This window comes from Piliocolobus tephrosceles, chromosome 19 (genome assembly GCF_002776525.5).
Source record: "Piliocolobus tephrosceles isolate RC106 chromosome 19, ASM277652v3, whole genome shotgun sequence".
NCBI classification, from domain to species: domain Eukaryota; kingdom Metazoa; phylum Chordata; class Mammalia; order Primates; family Cercopithecidae; genus Piliocolobus; species Piliocolobus tephrosceles.
In genome coordinates, this window is record NC_045452.1 from 27,963,887 (window position 1) to 27,975,808 (window position 11,922).

Genomic DNA, 11,922 nt, shown 5'->3' on the forward strand with positions numbered 1-11,922 from the left:
GAGAACAGCGTGGGGGCAGGAGAGGGGCAGGGACTGGGGAAGAGGAGACACAGGGCAGGGCAGGCAGCCCTTGGAACTGCGGGGCTGTCACAGGGATACCAGCCTGCGGGAGCAGCTGACCCCAGGCATCTGACGGGGACCTAGTGGGCCTTGGCCAAGATGATCTGGTTTGTGGAGCTGGGGTTTTCCTGGCACCCACCGTAAGCCCAGGCCTGCCCGTGGAACCTCATCCCACCTGCACCCAGCCCTCCCTGTATACACAGCTGGCCACCATCTAATGTAATCCCCCCGACATCCCACAGGCAGCAGTGGTAGCCTCCAGGTTCCAATGAAACAGACCCCACAGGCGTGTCCCTCACACAGGATTGGGCATGAAATGTGCCCCTCCCTGAGTCTCTTGACTCCCAAGCCTGGACGGAGGTGTCCAGGGAGGCTGCGAGGGTGTGCTCCCTGGATCATGGGCAGGGACACCCGTGTGCAGCGGCAGAGGCTCAGGACGTGTGGGAAGGGCCTGGAGTGGAGGAGAAGAGGCCTGCAGGGGAGAGTGGACAGTCCGGGGCTGGCACCAGCACCCCAATATGCATGACCCGCGGAAGATGAGGCGGGGTGCACACAGTAGGTGCTTACTCAGTGCTCATCAGATGCCGGATGCTGGTGTAATCACCACAGGGGTCACACACCCTCCGTTAGGACCACCAGCAAGATAGGGCTACGGTCCCACACTGTTCTTGCAGAGATGGAGCCTGGGGACCAGGAGCCTGGCCCTACTCTGGCCTGCAGCCTTGGGGCAGCTGGGGCTGTGGAGGGCCTCTGGGGTGCTGACTTGGACTGGGTGAGCCATTGAAGGTCCATGAGGACAGGGACTCCCTCAGCAGCGTTTGTTTTTTAGCTAAGTCAAAACTGCTCCCCTTGGAGTCCTTGGCCCAGGACGGGGAAACCTCAGCCAGGCAGGTCCCTCGGCCTTGCCTGCCTCTCATGGGCTGTTCAGGCCTCATACTGAGGAGGTGGCATCCTGCTGGCCACACCGTGGCAGTAGCCCAGTGCCTTACCCACACTCGGTGGCAGACAACAGGAGCCACAGCCCCAACCAGAGCCGGCGGCCACGTGGCCCCCTTGATACCCAGCACTGGCTGGTTTTCTGAAGGGACTTGTTCCTTTTCTGGGTACCCTGGGTTCTGGCTGATGGAGAGGCCGCCCCGTCCTTCAGGAATGGGTGCAGATGTGAGATAGGTGATGGCCTGTCACCCCATGGCAGAGCCATGCTGAGAAGCCACATCAGCCGGCTCCAAGACTACCTAGTGGACCTGGTAGCCACAGCCTGAGAATGGGCCCCGGAGGACCATGATGTGACCTCAGCAGCCTCTGCAGACGGTGGAGTGGCACTTTCTCTTCTCCCCAGAGGTTGAAGGGTGTGAGCCACGGCCCCAGGTTGTCTCTGCGTGCAGGTCGAGGGGACAGAAGTTTGTTCTCATGTCAAATACCCAGATGCCTTTTTTTTTAGATGGAGTCTCGCTCTGTCGCCCAGGCTGAAGTGCAGTGGCACGATCTCGGCTCACTGCCAGCTTCGCCTCCCAGGTTCAATGATTCTCCTGCCTCAGCCTCCCAAGTAGCTGGGACTACAGGTGCCCGCCACCACGCCTGGCTAATTTTTTTGTATTTTTAGTAGGGACAGGGTTTCACTGTTAGCCAGGATGGTCTCGATCTCCTGACCTTGTGATCCACCCTCCTCGGCCTCCCAAAGTGCTGGGATGACAGGCGTGAGCCACCACGTCCGGCCACCCAGATGCCTTTTTTAATTTTTTTAAATTTTTTTTTTTTTTTTTTTGGAGACAGGAGTCTCACTCTGTTGCCCAGGCTGGAGTGCCTTGGTACGATCTCGGCTCACTGCAACCTCTGCCTCCCAGGTTCAAGTGATTATCCTGCCTCAGCCTCCAGAGTAGCTGGGATTACAGGTGCCTGCCCCACACCAGGCTAATTTTTGTATTTCTAGTAGAGATGGGATTTCACCGTGTTGGCCAGACTGGTCTTGAGCTCCTGACCTCAGCTGGTCTGCCCGCCTCAGCCTAAAGTGCTGGGATTACAGGTGTGAGCCGCTGCGCCCAGCCCCAGATGCCTTTTTATACCCAGACAGAAGCAAGCAAGCCCTTACAATGGCCCTGCATTTGATCTTTCAGTCCCGCTGAAAATACAGATGCTTCCTGACTTGCAGTGGGGTTTGTCCTGAGAAACCCACTATAAATTGAAAATATTGTAAGTCAAAAATGCATTTAATACACCTAACTACCAAACATCATAGCTTAGCCCAGCCTCCCTGAAACGTGCTCAGAACACTTAACGTTAGCCTCCAGTTGGGCAAAATCATCTAACACAAAGCCTATTGATGATAAAGTGTTGAAGATCTGTTATTTATTCAACACTGTACTGAAGTGTGCTTGGTTTCTACTGAATTCATATCCCTTCGGGTTGAGAAATCTTAAGTTGGACCCTGGTAAGTCGGGGCTGTCTTTATGGACAAAATGCAGAGTGATTTTGTCACTCGGCACCTCCCTGTTGGCTCTGAGCAGTGCTTTCTGGCTGGGAGAAACTTCGGTGAGCATGAGGTTGAGCCCTCACTGTGACGAGGGATGGGACATGGTGCAAGGACAGCCACCTGCAACAGCATCTGGGTGAAACACCTTCTTGATTCGGTTCAGATTTGTTAGGAGTTCCTGTGGGCCAAGCCCTGAGCCAGTCACGTAGAGTCGTCCCTCACCTGAGGCTCCAAGAGCCTATGGGGCTTGCCCCGGCCACCAGGCTGGCATACAGCAGAGCAGGGCTCTGGCCCCAAGCTGCCCCGCAGTAGAAGCACCTCTGGGTTCCAAGAACGTAGTCTCACCAAGGCGTGGGGCCGCCACATCCCTCAGGGGCAGGGAGGGGCTGAGGTCTGGGGTCTGGGCCGAGCCTTCCAAAGTCTGGCTGTGTGGTGGGGACAGGCCCTGCTACTCAGGCCCTTGCCGGGATGGCGTCGGGGTGGGCCAAACCCCAGCCCCAGTGCTCCTGGCAGTGCCCAAGGCTGCTGCCTCCTTAGCTCTAGCTTCCCTCCCTGGCCTGGTTGGTTGGGCACCTGGCCTCAGGCATGGCCCAGGCTGGGGGCCTTGTTCAGCACACAGTAGCGAGCTGAAAGCACTGTCATGTCCAGCTCTGGGAAGGAGCAGGCTCCCAGTTCATCCCGCAGCTTCGTGTCGCCGCTCCAGCTGTCCCAGGTACGACGTGCCCTTCTCCAAAGACACCTCGCCCACCCAGCCAGGCTGGCCTCGAGAACTGGGGAGCCAGAGGCCCCTGGCTGTCCCTGAAAAAGGAAAACGGGCCTCCCGATGGGGGTTTCCTGGGCTCACCCAACACAGAAGGACCTAGTGCCTGTGCGCAGGCAGGTAAACATCTTTGGGTCCACGTTCCCTCATCCCTGAAACATGGGGAGCACAGTTGCTCCTGCACTGGCTGTGGCTGTGGCCGTGGCCGTGGCAATGGCTGTGGGGGAAGGAACAGCCACTCCATTCCTGCATTTGATCAGGTTATCACGTGGACTGAGTGAGTCACCAGGTGTGAGGGGCTTCAGTGGGTGCCTGGCGTGTCACAGTGACACAGATTCACATTGGCCAGGTCTCCCGCCGGGAGCATGTGCCCAGGAGCCTGTGGTATGCAGCTGGGCTAGCCCCACCGTGGAGCAGCCACGTGGGAGAGGCCCCGGGAACAGGCGAGGTGGCTGTGCCATTCACACCCAGAGAGTCGTCAGGGCAACTGGGGACACGGTGATGGGGACAATAGCACCTGCCCTTGATGCTGCACCGTGTCACCCAGGCAACCCCACCCTGTGACCACCATGCGGGCTTCCCTCATTTCATTCTTGTTTTTTCATGCAGGCCCTGCCCGTGGCTCCGGATCGGCGGTCCCCGTCAGAGGCCTGGGCTGAGTCCTCGGGTGTGTGAGTAACATTGTCCCCTGACCCGGTGGCCCTGCGAGCACCCCGCTGCAGGCCACAGCTCAGCTGCCCTGGGCCTTGGCCTCCCTGTCTGTGCAGTGGGATTGGTGGCGATCACAGGCTTCTGCCCTGCACAGGCCAGGAGGGAGTGCCACATGGCTGCACCCCCAGCCCAGGAGCAGTCTCGCTGCTGGACCTCTGGCTGGATCTTTGGGTTCTCAGTAAGACCTGGTGAAGAGACATGGAGACCACTGCTGGGCGGGGGCAGGAAGGCATCCCTGTGGCACCCTGGGGCCGTCCGTCTGTCAGATCTGGGGGTGCTGCCTGCCAGGCTCTACTCTGCATCCAGCGAGTGTTTGTTGGGGGCAGTGGGGCCTGTGCCTCTTGTCCAGAGGAGGCTGGAGAAGGGGACACAAGAAGGGAGTGGACAGACGGTCACCAGACAGATGAGCAGGACGGGGCTCGGAGCTTGTTTGGGAAGTGGCTGGTGCTGAGCTTGGCTGGGGCAGGGCTCCAGGAGGGGCCGAGTGGGCCCTACCCCCGACCCTTGTCGGCAGAGCCCCAAAAGTTCCAGGCTGTGGGGTGGGTGCTGTGGAAGGTGGAGGAGGGAGCAGCCTCCCATTGCTGGAGCAGGTCCCTTGGCGTCCCCACTGTGGGGTGGGTGCTGTGGAAGGTGGAGGGGGGAGCAGCCTCCCATCCCTGGAGCAGGTTCCCTAGCATTCGCATGGCAGCTGCTTCATGGCACAGTGGTCCCTGGAGTTCAGGCCCGGCCCTCGAGCCGCCTGTTTGGGGACCACTCCAACCTCAGCCAAATGAGGAGCAGCCCTCCCTGGGTCTGGGGGCAAAGGAAGGTTTTGAATCCAGAAGGCCAGGCTCAGTAGGTCCTTGCCACCTCCCCCAGAGGTCGTGCCTCAGGCTAGGCCACCTGGGCTGCAAGATGGGAGGGCATCGGTGCCCCAGGCAGGCCCCAGTCCCCCGGGGCCACTGCAAGACCCTTAGATGGGATGACAAGGTCTCTAGAAGCCCCGGCCGCTGGGAGCCTGGCGGAAGAAGATTCCAGAAAAGGCCCACCTGCCTATCTCTGGGCCCACGCACGGGGCGGGCACTGTGCTTCTTTTCCAGTAGCTCCTCCTCCTCCTGGCCCCATAGCCGCTCCCGCCCGCGGCGGCCTTTGTCTTCCAAGCGCTCTGCAAAATGGCCGCCCGGCCTGCCGCCATTTTGTAGCTGAGGTGGCCGTGGCCTTGGAGAGGCCTGGGAGGGAGGGCGGCCATGGCCCGCCTGCTTGCCCTTGGCGGCCTGGACAGAGCCCAGCACCGGCCCCCGCCCAGTCTGGCCTTGGCCGTGTCTGCCCCAGGCTTGGCACCAGCCAGCCCTTGGCAAGGCAGGCTGGGAGTCCTGGCCCCTCACCCAGCCCTGCCGGCCCCTCGCCACCCTGAGGCGGTCCTGCCGAGCAGACAGAGAAGCCTTGAGCCAGAGCCGGGCCGGTGCAGCCCCGCTGGCAGGGGAGCCCTGGGCCGAGGGCAGCGCAGGCAGTTGTGGGGCCCCATGGGCTCCCCGCACCTCTTCAGGGGCGATGCCTTCAGGCCTTGACCACTTCACCTATCGTGCTTCTGGCCTGGCCCGGCCGGGAGTGGGTCTCTCAGTGGCCAGCCCAGCTTCTGACTTAGAGACGGGCACCGCCAACCTCAGGAAGAGGGCAGGACCGCACTCTGGCCAGGATTCCCCCGTGGTGGGGCTAGCCAAGGTGTGTGACACACAGGAGTGGAGGACCTGTTCTCTCCTGGGCACCTGCACAGCCCCCACTCTCCTGCAGGCCCCATCCCCACAACCTCAGCCATTCTAGACAGCATCTCCCTCCTCACCGGAGCCCCTCGGCCTCTCCCGAGCCTCTGAGCTTGCTTCCTGCCCCATCACAGACCCATGCACCTGCCCTTCCAGCACCCAGAGGATCCCAAGTGGCACATTCCCGAAGGGACGGTCTCCAGGAAACCCCCGGGGGCCGGGGGGCTGCAGATCAGCATCAGGGAGACGCTGGGTGTGGGCTGTGGAGGACAATTGTGCCCCTGGCCTGGCCAGGCCGGGAGGGGGCAGGCGTGCCCTCTGGGAGCCCTGTGAGGTTGGCCACACATGGGTTCCTGCAATCCCTGCAACAAGGTCCCCTGGAGGGCAGTGCGCCTCCTAGAAGAAGTTGGGAGAAATCTCCAGGCGAAGCAGGGAGTGGTGTTTGATAAGTGTGTGCATTTTCTAGGGATCAACGCAGGTCCTATGGGTGGCATGGGGTGGTGCCGGGTGGACCCCACGGTGGCCTGTGTTCTCCACGTGGCCGTGGGTCGGTTCCTTGCTGGAGGAGACCCTTACCCAGACACCTGCCAGGCACCCAGCCAAGCCCCTGAGGCCTGGGAAGGTCTCTGGACGCCACCCTACACCCCGCCCAGACCCTCTCCCTGTGGTTCCTGAACAGAACATTCCGTCACCACGAAGCGAAGTTTGCCCAGGCCCTGCCCTCGCCCTGGGGAAACCCAGCCGGGCATGGGAAGGAAGAATTCTGCCCGCCTGCCCGCTCAGACCAGAGTTGCCCCACATGCCAGGCCAGGCCTGCAGCTTCCTGGGGCACACGGGAGCCCCAGGCTTCCCGGCAGGAAAAGCGCCCCCCGCCGCAGAAGGGCTGGTCCCTGGTGGGGAGTTGCTGCTAGGTGGGGTGACCGCAGGGCGGGGTTCAGGCTGGGGTATTTTCAATGATGTGGTTGCATCTGGTCACCGCCCCCCGCCGCCCCCGATTCTTTCCTACTCTCCCCACCTTGTGACCCAGACTGTGGCTTGAATTAAGAATGTTTTCAGATAAGTACACGCCTTTGAGGTTAAAAGTATGCCTAATGATTAAACACCAGACAGAGGTCCCCACAGGACGAGAGCGGGCTCCGCATTCCTGCTTTTCCCCTTTGGACTCCAAGTGAGCCTGTTTGCATAACCCTGGAGCGTTAACGAGCAGCTCCCCCGGGTCCTCCCCACATCCCGGGGCGCTGGCGTCCTGACCCATCCTACAGAGGAGGCAGCTGAGGCCCAGAGGGGTTCACCTGCCCCATCCCAGGCCCATCACTGAGGGAGACAGAGCAGGTCAGAACCAGGCCTGGCAGCCCCCAGGCCTGTGCCCCATGGATGCAGGTGTGTCTGCAGAGCACGGTCCTCCCCTGCCAGTGCCAGCCCTCAGGTGTCTTGGGTGCTGCGTTACTCTTGCGAGCTTCCACGCTCACACCTGTGGCCACAACGCTGGTGCCTGCTGGACCTCTGGCCCTGTTCTAGGTGCAGGACGTGTGGCCACAGCAGGCCTGGCCCCTGCCCCCGGGAGTGGACATCCCTGAGCCTGCCCCCCACCCCCACTGAGAACTTAGTGGCTGTGAGAGAACAGGAAAGCAGGAAGCTAGACAGGGCACAGACCCCTGACGGTGGAGAGCCTGACCCGGAGCATGTGGGTGTCAGTTTTGGGGAAGCCAGACAGGGAGGGTGCTAACAGGAGGGCCCGTGAGGGGACCTTGGGACCCCAGACAGCCCTGGAAGGAAGGAAGGCCTGGGGTCCGGGCCATGCTCCATCCTGGGGACGCTCCTTTCCCACCTGCGTGAGGTGTGCAGGGCCAGGGGAGGAGCCTGGATCTGAGGGGTGCAGTTCCAGTTGTGGCTTTGCCACGGCCTCCCCGTGGCATGCTGTTGGGGACCATGAGACTGTGGGCGGCCTAGTTGTATTGCAGCCTGAGGCCAGAGGAGAGGTTAATAACCCTTACCTGTCCCATCTTGATTTAAGTCGGCATTTTTAGATCATGGACCCTTCTGCATTGATTTTTTTTTAAATTTTGCAATAAGATATTTCTGCTGATGGCTGGGTTTTTGGTCCTTTTAACATGCCTCCCACACCTCGCCCTGGTCCCCGCCCTGCCGCAGCCAAGCCAGAGCCGCAGGCTGCCCCGTGCGCGTCTCGTTAGCTTTCTGGGCCGTGTTTGCAGGAGGCCCGCCTCCCGTCCAAGCCCCCGGACGCCACCCCTCCCCGTCTTTTTCCCAGACCCCATTGTTGGCACGGCTTGCTGAGCAGAGACACTGGCTGCTTTATGGGGAGAAACCCAATCAGGGTGGCGGGGGTGTGCTCCCTGGGGGGGTCCGGCTCCCAGTGGCCCTGAGCCAAGCCCGAGGTGACTTCAGGGTGACACCGTCTGTCTGCCTCACTTGCTCCAGACATCCGCCCGGCCCTGAAATGGCCACCTGCCCACTGAGGCCTCCGCACACCTGTCCTGGCTGGCCTGGCCCCTCCCCCGCCTGGGCCCGCCGGGCACCCTGCCCACAGGCAGACACCGTGGGGCCGGGGCAGCGCCCCGGAGGTGGCAGCTGGCAGATGGCAGAGCGCCTGCCGACTGCTCACTCCCCGTCAGCTCTGCTCAGGGAGCGCCGTTCACGCTGCGTGGTCCGCCCAGCCCTCGTCCCGGCTGGCTGGGAAGGGTCTCTCTGGTCTGTCTCAGGAAGCCTCCCGAGAAAGGGGAGATTCCTGCTGTCTCCCCAGGCCTGAGCCCCATGCTCACCCCAGGGCTGCCGGGCAGGTGGGCCTGGAGACCACCCCCGTGCACACCCCACAATGCATGCAACTGGGGCCTTCTCCCCACCAGCTCAGAAATGGCTCCATGAGTGGGTCATGACGTGGAAACATCCGTCTTTCCCCACCCTGCACCCAAGAAAGTCCGGGTTGTCGGCTGGAGTTCTCCTCTGCAAATCCTCCTGTGGTAGGGGGGTGGAGCCCACTGAGGTCACAGCATCTGTTTCCTGGTCCTGTAGAGCACGGCAGTGTAGGGTGTGCAGGAAGTGTGTCCAGACACCCTCCCCAGAGTCCCCCGGAGCGGGCACCACCACATTCAGGCTCCCTGACCACCGCAGGCCTGGGTGGTCCACATGTGAATCCTAGAGCCTTGGGGGCAGAGCCGGGACTCACCGGGGAACACAGGGCCCTCTGGGGAAAGGAGCGGGAAAAAGGAGGGTGGTCGTGCCTGGCAGAGGGACAGGCCAGGGCAATGCTGGGAGCAGAGGCCTGCTCGGGGCACTCACTGCTCTGGAAGGCTGGAGGGGGAGCCAGGGCTGCGGGCACGCTGGGGAGGGGCGGAGACAGTAGAGAGGATGTCAGCAGTGGTGGATGGCCTGGCTGGCTGGGAGTGCGGGCAGGGCTGGCGCTCAGGGAGGAGGAGGGAAGGGCACCCCCCAACCGGTGTCCCCACAGGCCCCTCAATAGCCTGGTGGGTGACTCTCCTGGTCCCCAGCAGGGCTGCCCTTGCTCGAGGTCACACGGTACAGGGCTGCGGGGAACCAGAGTATGCCTGCTCCCATCCAGCATCTTGAGCTCAGCCCTGGGGACCCGCATCCGTTCCTGCCTGGATGCACCTCTCTGGCCTTTGCACCCCGTGCCTCTCCTGCAAGGGCCCTCCGGCCAGAATGGGCTGCAGTGAAGTGAAGTTTTGATTCACTGGACAAGCTCTTGCCGAAGCCCTGCAGCCCAGACTGGATCCTGTGGGCCCCTCTGGGGGATTTCCGCTGGTGGGAGGACGCCAAGCCTTCCTCGGCCTGGGTCCCAGGGGAAGCCACAGCCCCTGTGGACGGACCCTCAGCATCCTCCTCGGTGCAGTGGGGGTTTAATCCCTCTCTGCAGGGTCCAGCCACCTGCTGACAGGCCAGGCGCCCGGGAAAGTGGCACCAGGCTGTCCCCCTGTGCATCCCCCGGCCCTCCTCTGGGCCGTAGAGCATCCAGGTACCAGCCTGGCAGGGCACAGGCTTCCCAGCAGGGGAGCATGACCACTGACCACTCAAGGACAGTTCTGGGTCTTGGTCGCCTCTGATCTGGCATTGTCCAACACAGGGCTGACCACAGAGGCCATTCCATTCAGGCCCTTGCAGGGGCGGGTGAGCCACTAGCTAGAGACAGGTCAGGCTGGAGTGTCGGTTTTGATGCGGGATGTCTAGGCAAGGCCCAAGGTCACAAAGGGGTTCAGGGCTGGGCGAGGCCACGTCTCTTCTAGAGCTGACACTTGTCACTTTTGTTTTTAAAACCAAACAGGTCAATAAGGGGCGCTGACCTGGAGCCCTTGCCTGTGGCTGGCTGTCCCTGCAGTGAGCTGGGCCTCCTGCCATCCTGGCTCTGGAGGTAGGAGGAGCCATGGGAGGCCTGATAGGGAGGGAGGGCCATCGTCTGAACCAGCCACTCCCGGTCCTCTCCAGGCCCCACCCTCAGGCACAGAGGTCCTTAGATGGGGACCTGATGCTCTCATGGCCAAACCTTTGCCCAGGCTGTGGCCTCCCCCGAAGCCATGTCTCTTCTTGTCTTCCCGCCACTCCTCCAGCAAGCTCCCCCGGTTGGTCCACCTCATCCGCCCCCTGTGCACTTGGGGCATGGTGACCTTTGACTCTGGTGGTGCACCCCTCAGGCTGGACAGGGCCTGAAGGAGCTGTGGTTCGTTGCAGGGCGTCTGAGTGTAAGAGGCACCCTCAGCCTCACTTCCACACCCTGAACTCTCTGGCCCTGGGCTCTGTTACGTGCACGGCCTGTGTGCAGGGCCCAGCCCGCCTCGAGTGTTCCCTGGGGACAGAAGCCCTTGCGTTGGCCCCTCCTGTCACCTAGCCACTGGTCATCCTGGAATGCAGCCCTAATGCCCGGAGGCTACCTGCCGTCGCCCAGGATGACTCAAGATGCCACCTGGGTAAGTCTAACCCAGAACAAGAAAGGCCAAATAAGGGAAACTGAGTCACATCTGCTTCTCCCAGGCAGGGCTGGGGGCCCAGGGAGAGGGCACTTGTGGTGACGACCAGGGTGGACTAGGGGCCTGTCTCCTTTTCTCTGTCTGCCACACCTTGTAGAGCCAGACCTGTGGGCTGGGGCCCCCCATGGTGGGCACTGAAGGCTCTGGGGGGCTAAAGTCCTGGCTTGGGGGACCTGTGGGGGCCAGGCTGGGGCCATTGGCATCTGTGTGGTGGTCCCCACCTGCACTCCAGCTCCGATGGCTGGTGGCGGGGGCCCTGGCAGCTGACCCCTTGCCTCAGTGGAGAGACCACGGCCCACAAGGGCATGAGACCTGCCCAGAATATAGCCCAAAGGCCGGCCTGGATTCCCACAGCTCACCTGCTGGACCATCCTGCCCCACCCCTTTTTTAGCCTGCTGGGACCATGGGTCAGAACCCAGTAGGTGTGAGGGGACCCAGCCAGCCAGAGACTAAGTCAGGAGCCCAGAGCGCATGCTTAGGGTGCAACCCACCCCACAGACTTCCCCAAGGCATTTCCCAGGGGTGCAGATGGGGGCAGATGCAGGGACATTCAAGGTGGACCACCTGACTGGGAGCTGGTGATGAGGTGAGCGACAGCCTGAGTCAGCCTGAGCTCAGCGGAACTGGGATGGCCTTGATCTTCCCACTTTGGCCACTCACCACAGCTGGGAGGGTCCAAGGAGACCCTCAGCCGTCTGCCCCACCCTGACTGGCTCTGCCCGGACAGTCCTTAGGGACATCTTGGTCCTGCCCACCCGTCAGGGGATCCAGAATTGGGGCAGGGGAACAGGACCCCCAGACCCTCTCATACAGCTTTTGTTCTGAGGCCTTGAGGGAACATGGGGTTTTCGAGACCCCAGGCCAGACGATGCCCGGACAGAGGAGGGCCAGGCTGCATTGGGGCCCTCCTGGTCCCCACGCCTGGGTGAGTCAGCATCTCAGTCTCCAGTTCTGGGTGAGTGGCGCCAGGTGTGAGCCTCAGTGGTCTCCTTGCTGGCTAAGGACCTGGGATTTGCTCCGGATGCCCCTCGGGTGGGAGTAGGACACAGTACCCAGAGAGCAAGCAGACCCCTCCCCGACCAACTTCTGAGAGCAAAGACACTTAGAACCAGAGACTCAGCACCCCCGAGCCTCAGTTTCCCCACTACGGAGTGGGATCCAGCCAGAGACTCAGCACCCCCGAG

General features: G+C 62.0%; 1 pseudogene; it reads left to right on the forward strand.

Annotated features, from left to right (window-relative positions):
- Positions 1 to 11,910, forward strand: part of LOC113219885 — a 59,068-nt pseudogene extending 47,158 nt beyond the window's left edge.
- The last annotated feature ends 12 nt before the right edge of the window (positions 11,911 to 11,922 follow it).